At 40.9% G+C, this 18,765-nt stretch overlaps 1 protein-coding gene across 1 annotated transcript in view; it reads right to left on the bottom strand.

The window, feature by feature from the left end:
* Window positions 1-18,765, bottom strand: part of LOC146364606 (nuclear receptor coactivator 3-like) — a 64,646-nt gene that overhangs the window by 22,346 nt on the left and 23,535 nt on the right. Inside the window, exon 2 of the mRNA XM_084915955.1 lies at window positions 4,897-4,983. The gene's annotated coding sequence lies outside the window, so the exon portion shown is untranslated. The remainder of the gene's footprint in view (window positions 1-4,896; window positions 4,984-18,765) is intronic.

The following is an 18,765-nucleotide window of genomic DNA, read 5'->3' as shown; positions in this document are numbered from 1 at the left end:
GATCTAATTCACACACAATGTTGCTTTCAAAATATCCCCCTTAACTTTGGAAAAGACCTAAAGAACAGATTTTTTAGTCTTGGCAGGAAGAAAGAAATACATTATTCATTATGGAGAAAATACAGACACCGCACTGACTGATGGGTAAGCTACAATCAAAGCAGTATTGCTAGGCAACTGTCAAAATCCCACGATGAACACATTCCTACTCATTCTCATGAGTTCTGAACACAAATTGACATTAATGAGAGTTTACTAGATTTTTTTTTAATGCAAGCCCTGCAGAAAAGAGAAAAAAAGATAGATGATGGACAAGAAACTCCACAGAGAAATGGAGTCGTTCTATTACGGTGATGGACCAAATACTAGGTGGAACAAATTTACTTCTGCAGTTTGCGGGCTTTATACATCCTTTAGAGGGACCTTTTGGGGTTCTTTGTTGTTGCTACTATTTTTATCTCTTGCACATATGATGTCAATGTCATAATCTTAGTTAGGATGGTAGGCAGAGACTGGATCAGAAGACAAACAAAAACCACATACTGCTTTTGTCTCCTGGCTATAAAAGCAGACAGTAGAGGATTTACTAATGAACTGACACAAGATGTTCATGGTGCCCAGAGGGAGAATCAAGTCAGAGCATAAGGACAGGGCATTAATCTATTTCATGTGTCCTCACACTTTGTGGTTAAGAGGAGGGGTGGTGCCTGGAAGGAAGCTGCCTGATGTGATGGTGCTTTCTCACAAGCAGCCTCTATCAGGTAATGTATAGGCAAGTTCAGGGCTACGGTGAAGCACGATGTGATTTCCCCGTGCTTTGTGTTGCTCCTAGACAATCATGACAATGTTGGTCCACATTGCAACTGACCAATCCTGTTGTCTCTGCATTCAGTTAGCATTAGCCAAGAAGTTAGCAAACAGTATTAAAAACTATCACAAGGAAACCAACACAAGCAACCTAAATTTGGCAAACAGCAAATATTACCATTCCAATTTGTTCCAGAAGCTGGCCATGATACGAATCTCTCATATGTACATCATGTTTTGATTTGAGCTACAGAGATGATACTTTTAGTATTGTATTGTACTTGTAGTATTGGCTATATGAATAATAAAAACCAAACATGTTTTAAACTTTTGTCTAAACATTTTCATTAATCTAATGACAAAAAGCTCTGAGGTAAACAAATAAGACTGCAAAAGTAATGTAACTCGCCTTTAGATATGAACATCCCTTCCATTCCTGACTACCCTGATCTGCATGTGGAAATACTGAGCCTCTAATTGCCCTCCACGCAAGATACCAAGATACAGTTGTGGTCAGAAGTTTACATAGGCTTTTTCAAGGTCTGGAAGAAGACCCAATTTTGTCATCCTCAGATAAAAGGGAACTGATTAAGATGTTCAGGAAGAACCCAAGAACCACCCAGCATGAAGGGAATTTTACGCTGCCATGGACTGAGAGGGTGCCGACCAAGAAAAAACTCCCTGCTCCAAAATTGACACCTACATGGTCAAGCCAAATTGCCTTCTGGAGAGAAATCTTCACATGAGACAAAGATTGAGTTATTTGTCACAATCACAAGAAGTTTGGTGGACTAAAAGTGAGGCTTTGCATGGTGGTGGTAGCATCACTGGTGTACTGCACAAAGTGAATGAAATGATGAAGAAGGAGGACTACCTCAAAATTCTTCAACCTTTCCTCAAATCAAAAGCTTCAGTTGAAAGTGGGATATAATTGAGTGTTCAAATGGGACAATGATCCCAAACACACATCAAAACTGGTTTTGGAATAGATAAAGCAAGCTAACATTAAACTTTTAGAATAGCCTTCCCGAAGTCCTGAACTTAAACTTGCAGAAAATTTGTGGACTACTCTTAAAAGCTGGATCTCCGCAAGGAACAACCAATTTAAAGGAACTCTACTAATTCTGCCAAGAAAGGCAATTCAGCCACAATCATGGCAGAAGCTTGTTGATGGTGACCAACTTGCTCAGGGACATTTAACCAACTATCAGTGGTGTATGCACATATTTGAATCTGCATGTGTACTTTTGACCCTGTGTTTATCAGAGAAAATCCATAATAAATTCAAACTTGCGCACACAATTCTTGTTTGTTTTTTTTTTATTAATCAAGGATTCATGCTGTACTGTGATTCCACCCTGGAAAAAGAACAGTTCAAAGAAGTAATTAAAAGCCTAAAATCACAGTGACAGTCATGTCCATGATGATGACTGTATGCAAACTTCTGACCACAACTGTAGATGCACAGAATGAAGTGTTGTATGTATATGTGTGAATGTGGTGTAGTGTTCAAGTGCTTAAAGTGGTTCAGTAAGACTAAACAGTATCTCATCCATCCATCCCTCAATAACTACACTAACCAAACACTGCTCCCGCTCAGTCACATTTTTGGACTGCGCGAGTGTGTGTGTTCTTGCACTTTGGTGGAAACAATAAAATTATTTCCAATAAGATGAGCATCACTTCAATATTACTGATGAGTAACACTCGCTGACGCCAGATTAAAATGGATGAACAGCAGAGAAAAACTGAATTAGGTTTGGGAAAATAGCAAGCAAAGTGGAGAGTCGACAGACCTCCCACAACACAATGAGTCACAGAAGTGGGGGGAAAAAAGGTGCAACAAACAAGAATGAGTCGGAAAGAGTTAGTGGGGGTAGGCGGCAAGCGAATGGGAAAAGATTAGCAACAGCAAATACAACCTCAATCTATCACCAATCTGTGTTGTACATCATCTGTAGACAGGCGGGATTATTCCCATCTAAACATCATAATAAATATCTTGGGTTTCCCCTGTGTGGATTCAGTCAACGTGCAGGCTCCATTAGAAACTTTTATTGTTTGCTGTGCACAAAAAGCCTCATGGTTAATCTTTCAGTTTATCTAGAAACTAATTCATTTGTCATCTCTCAAATGAGATAACAGATCTGTGGCGCTGCCTGCTATCAAGCTTTCCTTGAGTTTGTTTGAACATCTCTCTTTCCATTTTTTCCTGATTGGAGGCGATAAGACCGTGGCGACAGGGCGGTCTAGCCAGAGTGCTTGTTGCTGGCGACAAAAGGGAGGAGCAGACAGGACGGGACAGAGAAAAGGGAGAGAGAAGGTGACAGAGTTAGAGGGGCAGGCATGCTCAGCCTGGGTGATGCAAATAGCCCTGCTGTCGCCTCCCCCGCCTGCCAGTCTTTCATAATCTCTGTTGACAAAACAGAGGCACACGGCCCATGTCTGGCCGTGTAAACTCACACCAGCAGCACGACAAGCTGCTTCAACTACTCACACAAGTTGCAAAGACTGTCTTCTGGTTTATCCTAATAATAAAAAAGACCTGGTCCTTAACAGGTCCTTAAATGACACAGTGTAAGTTATTTAACAAAAACTAAGACAAACTACTGAAGCACTGTGTGAAAAACTACATACACCTTTAAACCTGGATTATACTTGGTTGTGGACATGGACAACCGAGTAGTCATGCCTGTTATACTTCCTTAAAGTTCGCTTGAAGTCCGCTCTCAGGTGCATGCATAGTTGGTGCATTATAATGTAATTTCTCTACAAACAAGTCCTTGTGATCACAAGAAACAGAGCGGTATGCAGACTTTTGTGTGGACCCTCACACTGACTAGGCGACGGCAAAATTTACATCACAGAGAGCCAAGCGGACTCCCGGATGTGTAAAGTATAAAACCTGCTTTCCTGGTTCCATAGGAATTAAGAGGGTAAGTCACAGAAAGGTTATCCACAAGCGGAAAGACAGCTGTCAATCATTTCTTAAGCGGAGGTAACCAAAATTTACAGATCTGTGTGTCTGATCAGGGGCAAGCAGATTCAGAGATACTATGATGATATCAAAGTAGGATATCAAAGGATTGATAAAGATAAATCAAAAAAGTCCAGCACCTCTGCTTAAGAAATGAGCAAATCATTCAATTAATCCTTGAAGTTCTACTGTGTGTGTGCTAAAAGCACACTGCTGAATGTGTAATTGGGTTTAGATAATACCTTTGTAATTAAAGATCAAGTTTTTTTATTTTATTTTTATTTTTCTATTGATTCAATGAGTTTTCTGCTCATCCAAAACCCTGAAGTGCCTCGACAGCCCATCACCTGACATTTATGCAGAGAAATCAACAAAGCCTTCACCTTAACTCACTGTGGAAGATTCCTGGAAGTATCCTTGCCTCACCTCATCCTTATCCCTCCTATTTTCTTCTGCTTCAGACTGAGTGTCTCCCCTCCTATGGCCTGGACTCTCCTTCCTCCCCTTTCCTACCAACCTCACTCCTCACACAATCACTGCTGCTATAAGTGCAACAGCAGCGAGTTTGCAAAAAAACATGCGTGTGAGAATTCACATGAACGAAAGAGAGAGTGTGGTTTGGTTAAGTGTGGGTACACTTATGTGTTGGCGAGTGTGTGTGTTGTCGTCACCTGCAGACAGGGGTAAAAGATTAATGCTCTCTTTCAGCCTCTGTGGCAGGTAGAGCACAAAGAATAATTTGATTTCTCCTCCTGTCTCCCTGCTGTCTTCCCACTCTTCATTTTCTCATCTGCCTGAAAATCGTTCGCAGCCCTCTTTGTTTCCCTTGTTGCTACCGCCAGTACCGGTCTTTTTTCGTAAACTATTCCACCTTCCAAAATTCAACCACACACACACACGCACACGCACTAAAAAACAACAAAAAAACCCCACCTCCATAAAATATTTGCCTCAAAACACACACACACACACACACTTTTCTCTGCATTTCAGCGTTCAGGTCAGGAGGATGTTGCAAGAGTGTGGCAACAACAAGAAACTGTCTCTGACAAACCGTTCAACCTGAACCCAGCAGGCCGTTACCATGCCAACCGTGCGGGATGTTAGCTCACCTTTCGACGGCGCCAAGATGATAGACGATCAGGTCCCCCCTCCCCTCGCTTTGGGGGCGCGGTCCTATGTGGGCTGATCAATGGAGTCTGGAGAGAAAAGAAAAAACAAACACACACACACACGCAAAAAAGTTTAACAATCATGCTCAACAGTGCATGTTCATTAGGGCAATATTAATGAATAACAAGCAGCATTATTAATCAGCAGCCTGAAGACACATGCACAGGAAGCACCATTAACGTCTTAATGAGGAGAAGAAACTGCGAGGGAGCCCAGCCTCGCTATGTGCTTTTGTCTTCATTACGGCTGCACACGTACAGAGCAAACACATCATGGCTCCTGTGCATTTGCATTAACATGCAGACCTCTCCCACAACCTGACCAAATGCACACACACACACACAAAAAGAAGGGATGTTGAGACACAAGTTTTACAGGAAGTCAAAGAGCTGAAACCTGAAAGTGAAGACAGCATGTGATCCACAATTCAGCCACCCAAGTTTTTTAAAAAAGAAGAAAAAGTGAAGTGCTTCCACATCTTTCCCTCTGAATGAATACTTCAAAAACACAACTGGATATAAACACCAAGCCTTTATTGGCAAATATCCACTGTGGCGTAGGGACTTGGAGTAAGAGCACAAAAAACAGACTATTAGGCTAAAATCACTGCGCTAATCCCAAAAGCACATAATAGGCTAATTTGTGTCCATTTAGATCCTGATAAGAAACACTGTGCGTGTGTCTGTGTGTGTTCTTTGGCCATGAGTTGTTGTAGTAGCTCAAGTGTTCAGCGTCTGAACAATCCAAGAAGAGTATCCCGTAGGGGTAAACAGTGCGTAACCATGGGGAACGCTGGGCGTTTCCATGACACCCTGTCATCGGTGAAGCACACCACAAGGCTGGCTCATGTTCTCCTGTCCGTGTACCTCAGCGCATGTGTGCGTCTGTGTGTGTGAGAGACAGAAAGTAGGTTTACTTTCATTTTTATTAAATGAATGATGAGAGCGTCACGTCGGAGTCTCTGAGTTCAGTTTGAGTGCGTCTGTGTGATTCTATTGTTAATCTCTACCAGGCTTTAACTGTTATTTTACCGTTTTTGCCTGCTGTTCTTCTTCCTATAAAACAAATGCAAAAAATTTAATGTATGGTTTATTGCAAGTGTTTCAGTCTTAATATATTGTTAAGTATTTCTACTGTAAATTTCATCAACATTTTATTTTAAAATATAATTACTTTAGATTTATTATCTATAGAAACACCGGCACTGAACAGCAGCAAAATGAGCTCCTGAATTAATTTTTCTAGTCATCCTTCTATGATGGAAAGTTTTTTTATTGCCATCAAAAGCTGATAAATGCCTTAAAGCAGAGATCGGTGGAATGCACTAACAACAGACTTTGAATCGAGAAAAAAAGGTTTTCATGAGCTGCTGTGCTGAAAAATTGAGGTTTTCGGGAGACAAATGTAGATTTAAAAACAGCATGTTAGGCAACAGCAAGAAGATTTGCAAAAACCTTAAGCAAATATTTTAAAACCATATGAAATATTTCTTCATGTTACGCAATATTAAGTCAAAGAATCCATCCATCATTTTCTGAACCAGCTAGCCTATCCTAGCTGACACAGGCTGGGAACACTATCGACGGGTGGCATGGCAAACACAGAGAGGCAGGAAACCATTCACCCTTAAATTCACACCTACAGCCAATTTTTAAATCACTAAATAATCTAACATGACATGTTACATGATGTGTAATATGTTTCTGTGGGAGAAAGCCTGTTAGCCATATTTAACTTTCTCAGTTAAATATGGATAACGGAGAAAGTTACGATCAGTGACCTTCATCTATGGTCATCTACAGGTCAACCATCAACATCTACGAAGGTTGGCGGTTCGATCCCTGGCTGCTCCACTCTGCATACCAAAGTATCCTCGGGTAAGATACGGAACCCCGAGTTGGTCCCAGTGCATTCATCAGATCGTCAATGTGTGCGTGTTAGATCGCTAAAGGCATTTTGTTTGCACTTCAGCGTTCTGTTGTATATTCCTGCGCTAACTAATTTGTCTTTTTCTTATGTCTGATGGACTGTGTCTCTAAAGCAGGATTTATGGTCCAGAACAGGTAGCGGGTTAGCTGTCCGGGGACGGCCCGTCTGCCTTTAGAGAGTTCTGTTGTCAGATGGAGGCAGTGTAGAAAATATGTGGTGCAAGCAGTCTGTGGACCACTCTTTCTTGTGCTGTGATTGGTCTGTCAGCCAGCCACGCAGAAGAGCGAAGCCAAACAGAGTGTTACAAACAATGAAAAGCATCCTCTGCAGTCAGTGCTTGAACTTTATATACTATATTTATTGATCTTTATTTATTGAGTGTTTTTGTCACCTCTCCTTCTCTATTCCAGCCCACTTGTCAACCAATCAACATTAGACAGATGCTTACATCATCTGTTTCTACCGGTGCACAGTCAGGATCTAGGAGAACTGTACGGGACCGTGTCTGGGGTGGGTGAAAATACCTCTCCAGCCCCCGTCCAACTGGAAACGCTCCCAGACACATTAAAGACCTTAAAGATGTTGTAGTAGATAGTGCAACCCCCTCAGGATTATTGATGGACAGATGGTGGCCCCATGCTAGCCACACCTTGAGCAATTATTCAAAACACAACCATCAGAATACTTCTAAATTTAAGATTTTCACTTGAACACTGACTGTTTGCTCACCTTCTTTATGTTGCGTGCTAAATAAGACAGCTGGACTTGATTCAATATAATTTTGTGCAGATGAGTTGCGACAGAATCAAAAATTTGGGGAAAAAAAGCACCTCAGAGTAATCAGCTTTTATACTACTTGGTTACACTCACACAAAAACTGTGAATTGCGGAACAAAATGTAATTTTAAAGCAGTTTGTAACACTGTGTATGTTTACGTGTGTGTTATGTGCCTATATGCCATTCACCATCAGCGACCTGACCGCTGGCTGCACCCATGATTGGGAGCAGATGGAGGCTGTCGGTGTGTGCATGTGTGTGTTAGCAGGCAGGAGACAGGAGGAGGAGGAGGGGTGAGCGCTCTAGTTTAGGTGATGTATGGACTCTCACACTCCAACAAAGACCCTCCTTCAACCGATGTGTTTCCTATTAATTGAAAGGGGAGAAAAATAGAGCCGGAGAATGACTGCTTAAGCAGGGAGAATTTATAGCTCGGCTGCGACAAAGACTAACTGACTCGATTTTTTTGTGCAAAAAGTTTAGGGGGGAAGAGTCGTTCTTTGTGCTGTTCACAAGCAGGGACAAGAGAGTCTTCAGTGTGATCATTACTGTTCTTTGTGCTCACTTTGAAACAGCCGTGAAAACCAGAATGAATAAAATGGTAGTTAACTGCATGTGGCGCTGCTCATACTGGCGTAAAGCCTTGAATTTAAAAGCAGTGTGAATGAGCTTAAGATTCAGAGTCAATGAAGAAATGTTGAGCTTAGGCCTTTTTACAGTCTGCTCTCCTCTGAACACGTGTCTGTTTATCTCCTCACGCTCTTCAATTACTCATCACCACAAAGCTAAACAAGGCTTCAGCCTTGTACTGTCTGAATGTTTGCTTGCTTTGCCTTTCATCAATGCAACCCGAGCGACACAATAAATATCGTACACAGCTGCATCTTCTTCTCGTTAAAGCGACTGCGCTTAAAGATGCAACGAAGATGCAGCCGCAGTTCACAGTTTAAAGGGGATGCTCGCACAAGAGCCGTTGACTTCATGAACACGACGTGCGCAGCGCATCGCGAGTTTCGCAGAAGGAGCTGGTATTTACGGCAGAGATTTCGTCTCGGCGGCATTTCTGCATTTCGAAGCCGCAATCAGAGAAGCTGATTTAGCTCAGCGGTCAGGCTGTTGTGACTTTTGAGGTTTCTTCCTCTTTACTCGTTGCATGATACTCCAGAATCCACTGAATCATTGTTTACTGGGCCTCCTCTTTGTTCCTGAAAGTCACCTCGTTTGGCCTTGACCGTAAAAACCAGGTGACTTACAGACCTCTTTAACAGCTGCTAAAAGTGCTGGTATTAAGAAGTGAAACAAAAGTAACACTTTCACTCAAATGTATGCAAATCCGAACAAAACCAAAAATAGTCAAATAAGAAGTTACCTTCTCAAGTTTTCAGTTTCTCAGCTCAAACACGGTCCATGGTGATCTACACTAACATCTTCGTCTTAAATCGCAGTGGTCCGCAAGCTGAACCACGACATGCTACACCTCCAACTTGTGCTGTATGGCACTTTAATCTAGTTTAGAAATAAGAAAAAATAAAGAAACAGATACTTCCTCATCTGGCGTCTTAATGACAACTGTAAAACTGCGTGCAACCAATGAGCAGTCAGGATAAGATAAAGATGGTAAAACCGGACACGTGCCTTCATCTGGTACCATCAGCTGAACCAGGAAGAAAACCAGGAACGAGGGCCATGCTGTCATGCAAGAAAGTGAAATAATCCCTCTTGCTAACAAAGTCCATTACAGTGTGGATTTATATGAGACTAATCAGTAAGCGGGTGATCTTTCTTAAGTAGACTCAAGGCCTACAGACAAATAAGTACAAATAATATTTCAAAACAAGTTCACTGCAGTAAAAGCACTTTTGGGAATCAGTGGTCTAAAATTGTCGAATGAGGTACTAAAAAGTCCAGTGGAAAAATATGAATCCAGGTACAAAGTGCATGAAGCTGCAAATGCATTAAGATAAAAGAAACACTGTGACAAAGACCCGATGTACCTTTGCTAGATATGGGACCGACTGGACCCTTTTACAAAAAGAACAAGTACATTTTTAAGCCAGAAAAAAAAGCCCTGCGTTGTATAAATGGCACTGAACATTTTCCTGCCCTTTCCTTGCTCCAATGTCAAGACGTGGCACAAAAATTCGGGTTCCAATGAATAAATAGAAACAAATAATGAATAAACAAATAAATACAACAAACACTGGATTAAATGAAATGTAAACTAACACCGACACAAGGCTGGTCAACAGCACCAGCAGCAGTCATCACAAACCCGGGATGTAACTGATACACTAAATGCCCTTCCTGATGCATCCCTCACCTTTTATCCAGGCCTGGTATTAGGAGTGCAATGACTTTTGCCCCCACATGGCTGGCATGTGTACAAACTCTAGCTGTCCAAATGAGATGGACAGTTATAGAAGTGAAATGACTCATTTGAATCATATTCAGTCCACTTGCTGTCATAAAGTCAAACTTGCATCGGGTTACTTATGAAATGTAGGATGAACTAAATAATTTGGCTCATAACATTTGTGAGCAGAAATGGCTTCAGCTGAGAAACACATCTACAGCACTCATATAGTTAATTTTTTGGGGTTTTGTTTAGGGCTGTGCGATATGACCAAAATCTCATATCCCGATATAAGAATTCTATCGTCTGATAACGATATAAATCACAAAAATGTAACATTTTCTGTAAATTCTGTGAATCTCGGGCAGCTCGTCTTGCGGGAAGTGTTTCCAGCTGCGCGTCATGTAGCTGGAGTCAAGTGTTTTAACTGATGCATGAAACTATACATTTTTAGACATAAGTTGTAAAGGCCGCCGTTTTCTTTGTGAGTATTTATTACACGGCGTGCTGCGGGGAAAAGCCTGTTCTAACGTTTGAGTCTAAGGTTTATTTTTTAGCACCTGGCGGCTCTTTTTTAATTCTCATCCGTAAATAATCTGCTCTTTCACGTGATTCAGTTTATTTTAAAAAGTCTCAACAGGAACTTGAGCTTTATTGTGAAAGGTTTATGTGGAACATAAACAAGCGGACACGCGATGGTGTTACCGTCGTTGTTGCTAATGACAACGCATAAAAACAGGCACTTGTCCGTCAGTAGTGTGGTTATATAAAATATATGAGAAAGAGAGAACTTTAAGAAATTAATATAGCCACTACAGTGACCATCAAAATGATGAAAAAATATTGCCGTAAACAGTTTATTTTGCGACACCACGAAACAAACGATAGCGTAAAATGAAACGATAGACGTTTTTATATCGTCATCCGATATATATCGTTATATTGAACGGCCCTAGTTTTGTTTCTGCCAAACAAAAAACTAAATCCAAAGTGAAACCAGCTATACAATCTTAATTAAATAGGACCTATTATGCTCATTCCCAGCTCCGTATAGTTTATTCTTGGACTCTACTACAGTCTAGATTTATCTCATAATAGGCCTTACTTCAGCCCCCCTTAGACTGCCCCTTACAAACAGAAGGTTTGGACAGCAGATGGGTGGCATCATAAAGACCCACGGGTAGAAAAAAACTGAAGCGGCACATTTAGAGGAGATTCTTTGTACATATGTACAAACAGGCTTTTAAAACCAGTTTTAAAGCTCACTTTTTTACCTTGGCTTTTATTCGAGTTCAGTTTCAGTCCATCAGTTGTTGTTTTTTTAATCTTTTTTAGTCACATTTTACTGTATTTGTTCATTTTTATGGTTTATTTTGTTGTATTTACTTTATTTATCTATGGTTTTATCTTGGTAGTTTTGTACCAAGATAAAACTACCATTTAAAAGGTACTCCTTTTAAATGTGCTATAGAAACAAATCTAACATTGACATTTACATGTATGCTGAAATCATCCACACATGATGGAAAATGAGAAATATTAAGTCCCTTTTAAGTTTTCCTGGAGTCATTTGACAGCTGAAAATCAGTTTTTTTTAACACGCTTTAAAAATGTGTTTTTTAAAAAAAAAAAAAAATCACGTCCAGACGGATCTTTGTCTTTAAGAAATATCTTCAGGCGTCTGATGGAGGCACAGAAACTTCAGACTGATCCAGGAGTCGTTTCTGTGTGAGCTTTATTCCTTTCCCCCTCTCTCTTCCCTTCTCCTCACATTTTATAACAGGCTTTTTCTCTCCGTGTGTCTATCTTCTGTAATGGCTGTGAATAAGGGAAATTGTGTGCACTAGCCAGCATACACAGCAGCACAGTGAAGACAGCATAAAAGTACATTGTGTGAAAGTGAGTGTGTGTACTCTGGGTGACTCTGCTTTAGTTTTGCTTCGCCCAGTCCCCCTCCAACAAACCCGGCGCTCACACTGTAGCAAAATATGAGCCAAACCACATCTTGGCACCTTGCCTCCCCTTAAACAAATCAGACCACAGAGGCTAATAAAAAAACTCTGAGTCCAAAGCTCGCCTCCGCAGACAATGGGGTACAAAGAGGGGAGCCACTCTCAGCTACCCCACTCTGTCTTAAATGAACCCGTACAAGACTCAGAGCTTCTATTCACCCCCAACAGCAATAGTTTCACCACTGTCTCCATCATCTACACCCTCTTTTTGTTGCTTTTAAATGGAGCTTTGATGTTATATTGTTCTCAACAGGCCTTGCTTAAAAAACACTAATTGCCACTAAACTAAGAAGCAATTTGCTTCCAAAGTGAGAGAAAACTTTCCATCTTTAGACCAATTACTGCTATCATAGCGCACAGCCTGCTACTTCAAACTTCACACTTCAGAGAGGGGATAGAGGGGGTGGAGGATGAAGAAAAGCAGAGGGAAGGCGTCTGGCTCGGGGCAGAAATAGGCCAAGCAGGTCTAAAAAATAAAACTCATCCAGCCATCCAGGGTGTGTCTGCTGTAGGCTGCCATCAAACATGCATTTACATATTCAAAAAAAGAAACAGGCGTTTGCATGAGTCATCCTTTCCAAGAAGGTAGAGGAAAACCACACAGGACACTGTATCGTGCTACAGTACAGTAGGAAGTGTGCAAGATTTCGTTAGTTCCAACATTAAACATGAATCTGCAGTTAAGCTGCTAAATGAACTGTTAAAGCGACGCAAATATAAAAAGAATAAAAGAAAAGTTAGCGTATCAGGTTTTTGCGCTTTAAAATGATTTTACAAGACTCTTGTAATAAAAATTCTTTTAGAATTCACTTGATAGAAATGCTCAAGATCAAAAACTAAGGAGATCACTTCACACATGCACAGTCTCCTTTATTTGTGTTTAGTCTCATCTCTCCACATAAATTAATCATTTTCAGCCAATGACTAAAAACAGTGAACTAAGAAATTGAATAGTGTTAAGTGTAGTTTTATGACCTCATAAAGTTTGTCGTTTCCTCTTCTTCCATTTAGGGGTCGCCACAACGGGTCATCTGCCTCCATCTCAACCTATCCCTAGCATCCTCCTCTGTGACACCAACCCGCCACATGTCCTCCTTCACTACACCAACGAACTTTCTCAGAGGTCAACCTGAGCTGTCCCTCTGATACGCTCATTCCTAAGCTTGTCCATGAGAATCTCAGCATCTTCACCTCCAGCTTGCCACCTGTCTTTTTGTTAATGCCACCGCCTCCAAACCATACATCACAGCAAGTCTCACAGTGAACAACAAAAGCCCTACACTTTCACTATTACTGACTTTCATTTTTTTCTCTCCAGAGCACATCTCCACCTCTCCTCTTTCACTACAGATCAGTGTCATCTGCAAACATCACAGTCCACGGAGAACAAGCTTCACTTTTTCAAGCTTCACCATGGCGATCATGGTCTCAGTACTGTAACTGAAACAGGAATGATAAAAAAGTGGCACGAGAAAAAACACCACCCTGCTTTGCATCACAGCATTTAGTTTCATTTGTTCAGTAGCTTCTGCTGCCAGGCAACTTTGCAGGGGGTTTAACTGACACACACTCATGAGCAAAAATTAAGCGAAGAACAAGTATTCAGAATTGTGTTGAAACTTTTCAGGCCTCCTGTTGTAAATGAAACCTTTTTTATGTTTCTCCATTCATTACTCCAGACTTCTCCCGTAATTTTTCTGCCGAGAGCACGTTGCTTGATTTTCTTTGTTAAAACTACACGAACCTTTAATGAAAGTGTAGTCATTGGCTCCGAGTTTAAAACCTCACAGTGTTCGAGTTGACGCTGTGTTTGTGTGCACAGTAAATTAGCGAGTGACAGACGAGAGCCCAAGTTACTTCCAAGAACACGAGCTGCACAGTATCACCATAAATCATTGACGATATGTGTCATTAAAAAAAACTACTTTGCTGAACTGTAATTGTGCGTTAATGTCAACAGGGATTGTTGTCAACACCTGAACCTTGCCACGTGCTGAACACATGTGGACAGAGGAGAGTGTGAGACTGGCTAAATAACTACATTAAAGTGCGGATGCATTCTTGCTCATCAGTAATGGCGCAGAGCCACAAAGAGTCCTGATAAGATAAGGACAGTAAAACCTCACATGTCCTCATTTGGCACCTTAGGGCTGAACCGTGAAGAAAACTTGCAGCCACACGGTGACAAACTCTGTGAATGAGTGTGTCGTAAAGACACCTCAGGGTCAAAACATGTTTGGAGCACAAAGTCTGACACATGCCTACACAGTCAAACACAGTACAGGGTTAAATAAAACACCTCACTGGGAGCCATTAATTATGCAGGGACTATGCATTATCATAACATAGAGGTCTGTTACTGTGAGTTAATTAACAATGAACCAAGAGGCATGGCTGTCATATCAAAGAACGACGAATGACTGGAGCTTTGGTAAATACTTAAAACACTGTTGTCATCACAGAGCATAAATTACCTAGTTACAAGCCTCATGGGGTACAGAAAGAAAAATGCAGGGAAACTGCAGAGAAAACACTCACCTGCTTTCCTTTTGGTGATTGTAAAATGTATTAAAAATGAGGGGGAAAAAATAAGGGCTTTCAATATCGCTGTTAGTGTATGATCTAATTAGTGTGACAGGTCAGTCAATAAGTCACTCCTCTCCATATCTAAACACACCCTTAATTGTTCACCTGCTGTCAACTTCTCACAGCAGAATCCAACTGGAATTAAAAGCTGCAGTTTCCATTACCTAAAAGTCATTTATTGTAAGGCAGCAATGTAGGTTTCAATACAAACTGAAACATGTAACTCTAAAACAAAAGGTTGGCTCAGACTGAAATAATCTTAGATAGGTGTAGCAAATAAAATGCCTTCTCTACTTCTATAAAGTAAGAAAAAGACCCTAACACACTGCTCAAAAAATAAATAAATAAATACATTTGAAAACACATCATACCTCAATGGAAAAAAAAAATCATGCTGGACATCTATACTGATACGGACAGGGTAATGTGTAAATCAATAGTTTGTATCCCCTCCACATGCTTGTATGCATGCCTGACAACATTGGGCATTGGGTTTCCAATGAGATGATGGATGTTGTCCTGGGGAATCTCAGATCTGAACCAGGGCATCACTGACCTCCTGGCCAGATTGAGGTGCAGCCTGGTGGATGGACCAAAACATGATGTCCCAGGGGTGTTCTACTGGATGTAGGTATGGCGAGTCTGTCAGTGGTATCAATTTCTTCAACCCCTAGGAACTGCCTGCAAACTCTCGCCACATGAGGCCGCGTATTATTGTGCACCAGGAAGAACCCAGCACCCACTACTCCAAGGATTTCAAAGACTGCCCTGACTACCTCATGGCCTAGCCTGTAGAGGTCTGTGTATCGCTCCGTGGATACGCCTCCAGGACCCACCACCAAATCAGTCATGCTGAACAATGTTACAGGCAGCATAATGATCTCCTTGACTTCTTCATACCTTTAACCATTGTCACATGTGCTCAGGTGAACCTGCTCTCATCTGTGAAAGCACATGGCAAATGCCAGTTGGGCTCCACAATGCCGGCTAGTGAAGTGAGATAATTTTGTATGAGTCTTGCATCCTGTTCCACCTTGCACAAAGGAGCAGATACCAATCCTGCTGATGGATTAACGACCCTCTACAGCCCTGTCCAGCTCTCTTAAGAGTACCTGCCTGTCTACTGGAATCGCCATTGGTCATGGGACTGTACTTGGAGACGTAGCAAACCTTTTGGCTATATATTGGAGGATTTGGACTCAGGTCCAGGTATTGCCTAATGCTAAAAGTAGTGACCCTGACCGTAGCCAAACGCCAAACTAGTGAAAAAGAGGAAACGATGAGAAGTGGAAAAAATGTCTCCAGTGGCCTCCACCTGTAAAACCATTCCGTTTATGGGGGTTTTCTCATTGTTGCCCCACTAGTGCACTTGTTGTTCATTTCATTAACACTAAAGCAGCTGAAACTGATTAACAACCCCCTTTGCTACTTAGCAGAGCAGATCAATATCCCAGACGTTTAATTGACTTGATGCTATACTCTGATTAAAAAGAGTTATTTTAATTTTTTGAGCAGTATATTATGTGGGTATTACCACCAGCAATAAACACTAGTAGGTTCATCTTTGTGGACTCTCTTCTCAGTTCTCTTTTCTTTAAAAGTCGTTGTGCTTGATAAATAAGAAAAAGGCAAGAGAGAAATAAAGAAAGAGAAATATATCCTGGACATACACTGCATTGCTCTGTGGGGCTACTGACACTGCTGCTGTTGAGGAGATAACCATCTCTGCATCTACTTCAAATGCATACTTCCTGGATGGCTGAGGCCGCAGACAAATGACTCCATAAAAAAGTGTTTAGTTGAGATCGGCATTCAAATTTTACCATTTAAATTATCCAAATAGTTTATGCCGTAAAACTGAGCTGGAGAAAGAAGCATAATGTCTTCTTGTTGTGATCATTTAAAAGTAAATGTACAACGTGTATACTGTCGCAGGTGCAAAGGATGTCAGGTAAAAGTACAGGCTGTCAAATACACAGTGCTATGAACAGCTCTGATCCACAGCTCTGCACTGATATCACTCATTCAGTGCAGTGTCCTAAAATAAACCTTTGTTTGAGGCTGGTGTGAGCTGGCTCTGCAATCCTGCATCTGAACTCAGATTAACCTGAGTCTTCATGATCCTCTGCTTTGATACGAGAGGCTAAACAAAGTTTTCTCTTACAGATTACTGCAGAGCAGCAGTTGGTTTACTGAATGTCTTCCGCAGCAGATGTCAGGAAGATTTACATGAACCTTTTATGAGGTGACCAACTACATGAAAAATCACATAATACCATCACGCTGAATCTTCACTGTAAAAAACGTTCAAGATGACGACCCTGTAAAATAAATCTGATGTATAATTCTTTGAGTCTAGGACAGGATACGAGCTTCCGAGGCAGTGGAAAGCACATTTACTCCACAAATGTGCTTTACTTTGAGACATTTTTTTTATTTTAGACACAAATGTCACACCTTGCCACCCGATGCCATACTGTTATATTTATTTAACATATTATTTAACTATTTTATTTATCAGTACAATAACATTTGCATAGTTAACATCAGCAGGCTACTACAATAAAATGCAAAATACTGCCGACTAGAGCGGGGCGATATGGCCAAAAATATTTATCACGATATATATTTGAAAATTTGCGATAACGGTATAACTGACAATATAATTGATGCGAGACAAAATACAACTCCACAACTTTACTAGCGCGAAAAAAACCCCCATCCATTTATTTTCACTTAAACAAGCAGCTGTTTTTTATACATTTTGTGCATTAAAGCTATATAAAAATGTAACAGTGCAAATGCAAATTCCTTGCTGAAAGTTTAACCAAAAGGCATTTCCAGTAGAAATGGGCTGACATATCCTGAGCATAACCATGTATAATATCCACTGAAGTTAAAAAGAGGTGCTTTGCAACATTAAACTGCAGTGTGCCAAATAAAAAAGTCAAATACGTATTTTTCGGACCATAAACTGCACGGGATTATTAGACACATTAAGCGAAACAAAGCAGTCAGAGAAATCAAACTTTATTCAAATCATTCTTCTTGCTTCCTTCACTTCTGTACCATTGATTCATTAATACTGTATTCTATCACAGCTGCTCTATTCCCATGTTGTTGCAGTATATTAATGACTAACCTGGTATTGTGGATGGATTATTTCAGTTGTTCTCCTGACTGAAGTTTGGTCCGTTTACAGCATCCTGCCATGCGACTGCATTTGTCCCTAACCATCAGGAACCTTCACGTTAACTTTTATTGAGTGGAAAAGTGTTAGCGTTCATCCTCCAGCTTCACTGTGTTTATGTTATGCTAACATAGCCGTGGAACTAGCGATCACATAGCACATCATTACATACCACCTAGCCCAACTTCAGTAACCTTACAAACGTCACTGCTGTTTAGTTTTCTGTCTTCATTTATGTTGGAAGTGATAGTAGAGCTGTACATTTGAATTTTTTCAGAAATCTCTCAGTCAGAACATGCTATATAATGTTTAGGTAACTAGCGAAACCATCGAGCTAACTTCCGCTAACTTCCTGCTAACTTCTACCTCCGTTAAATGTAATAAATTCTGTTTTCATGGATATCTGGATGTTAAACTTCATAGTTACACCTGGTAAAGCAGCAATGCTGATCGTTTTATTAAAGATGAAAGAATTTAGACAGTTTTTAACTCTAAGTGATGCTGCAGTGTTCGTTTGACTTTGGGTCCTGAAATAGACCCAGATTACTCCCAGATTTACGAGCACCTTAGTCCGACAAATACGGCACCATTTTTACAAACCAATTCTGGTTCATTCGTTTTACTCAACGATCTCATTTTCTTATCGTTGCCCAACATTGTACCGGTATTACCGTGAACGGTATAATATGGCCCAGCCCTACTGCCGACTGCCTGTGCTACCCCTCAGCCTCCTAGTCGATGCATACACGGCATGAGCATCCTAGGCGACTTCCTTGAGTTCTTGAGTTATAGCATTCACAAGATTTTCAGAGAACGTGATCTGTGACCTTGTCCTTGAGTTCATGGTCACTGAGATTCAAACTTGTCCAAGATTTTTGGTAGATGCCCCTATGGTATGAAATTCAAAAATCTCATTCTCAAGTTACCACATTCACAAGAGTTTCAGAGTACCTTACCACA

The sequence above is a fragment of the Perissodus microlepis genome, chromosome 20 (assembly GCF_051167445.1).
Source record: "Perissodus microlepis isolate ML-2025 ecotype Zambia chromosome 20, ASM5116744v1, whole genome shotgun sequence".
Classification (NCBI taxonomy): Eukaryota; Metazoa; Chordata; class Actinopteri; order Cichliformes; family Cichlidae; genus Perissodus; species Perissodus microlepis.
This window is presented reverse-complemented; position numbering and strand designations above follow the sequence as displayed.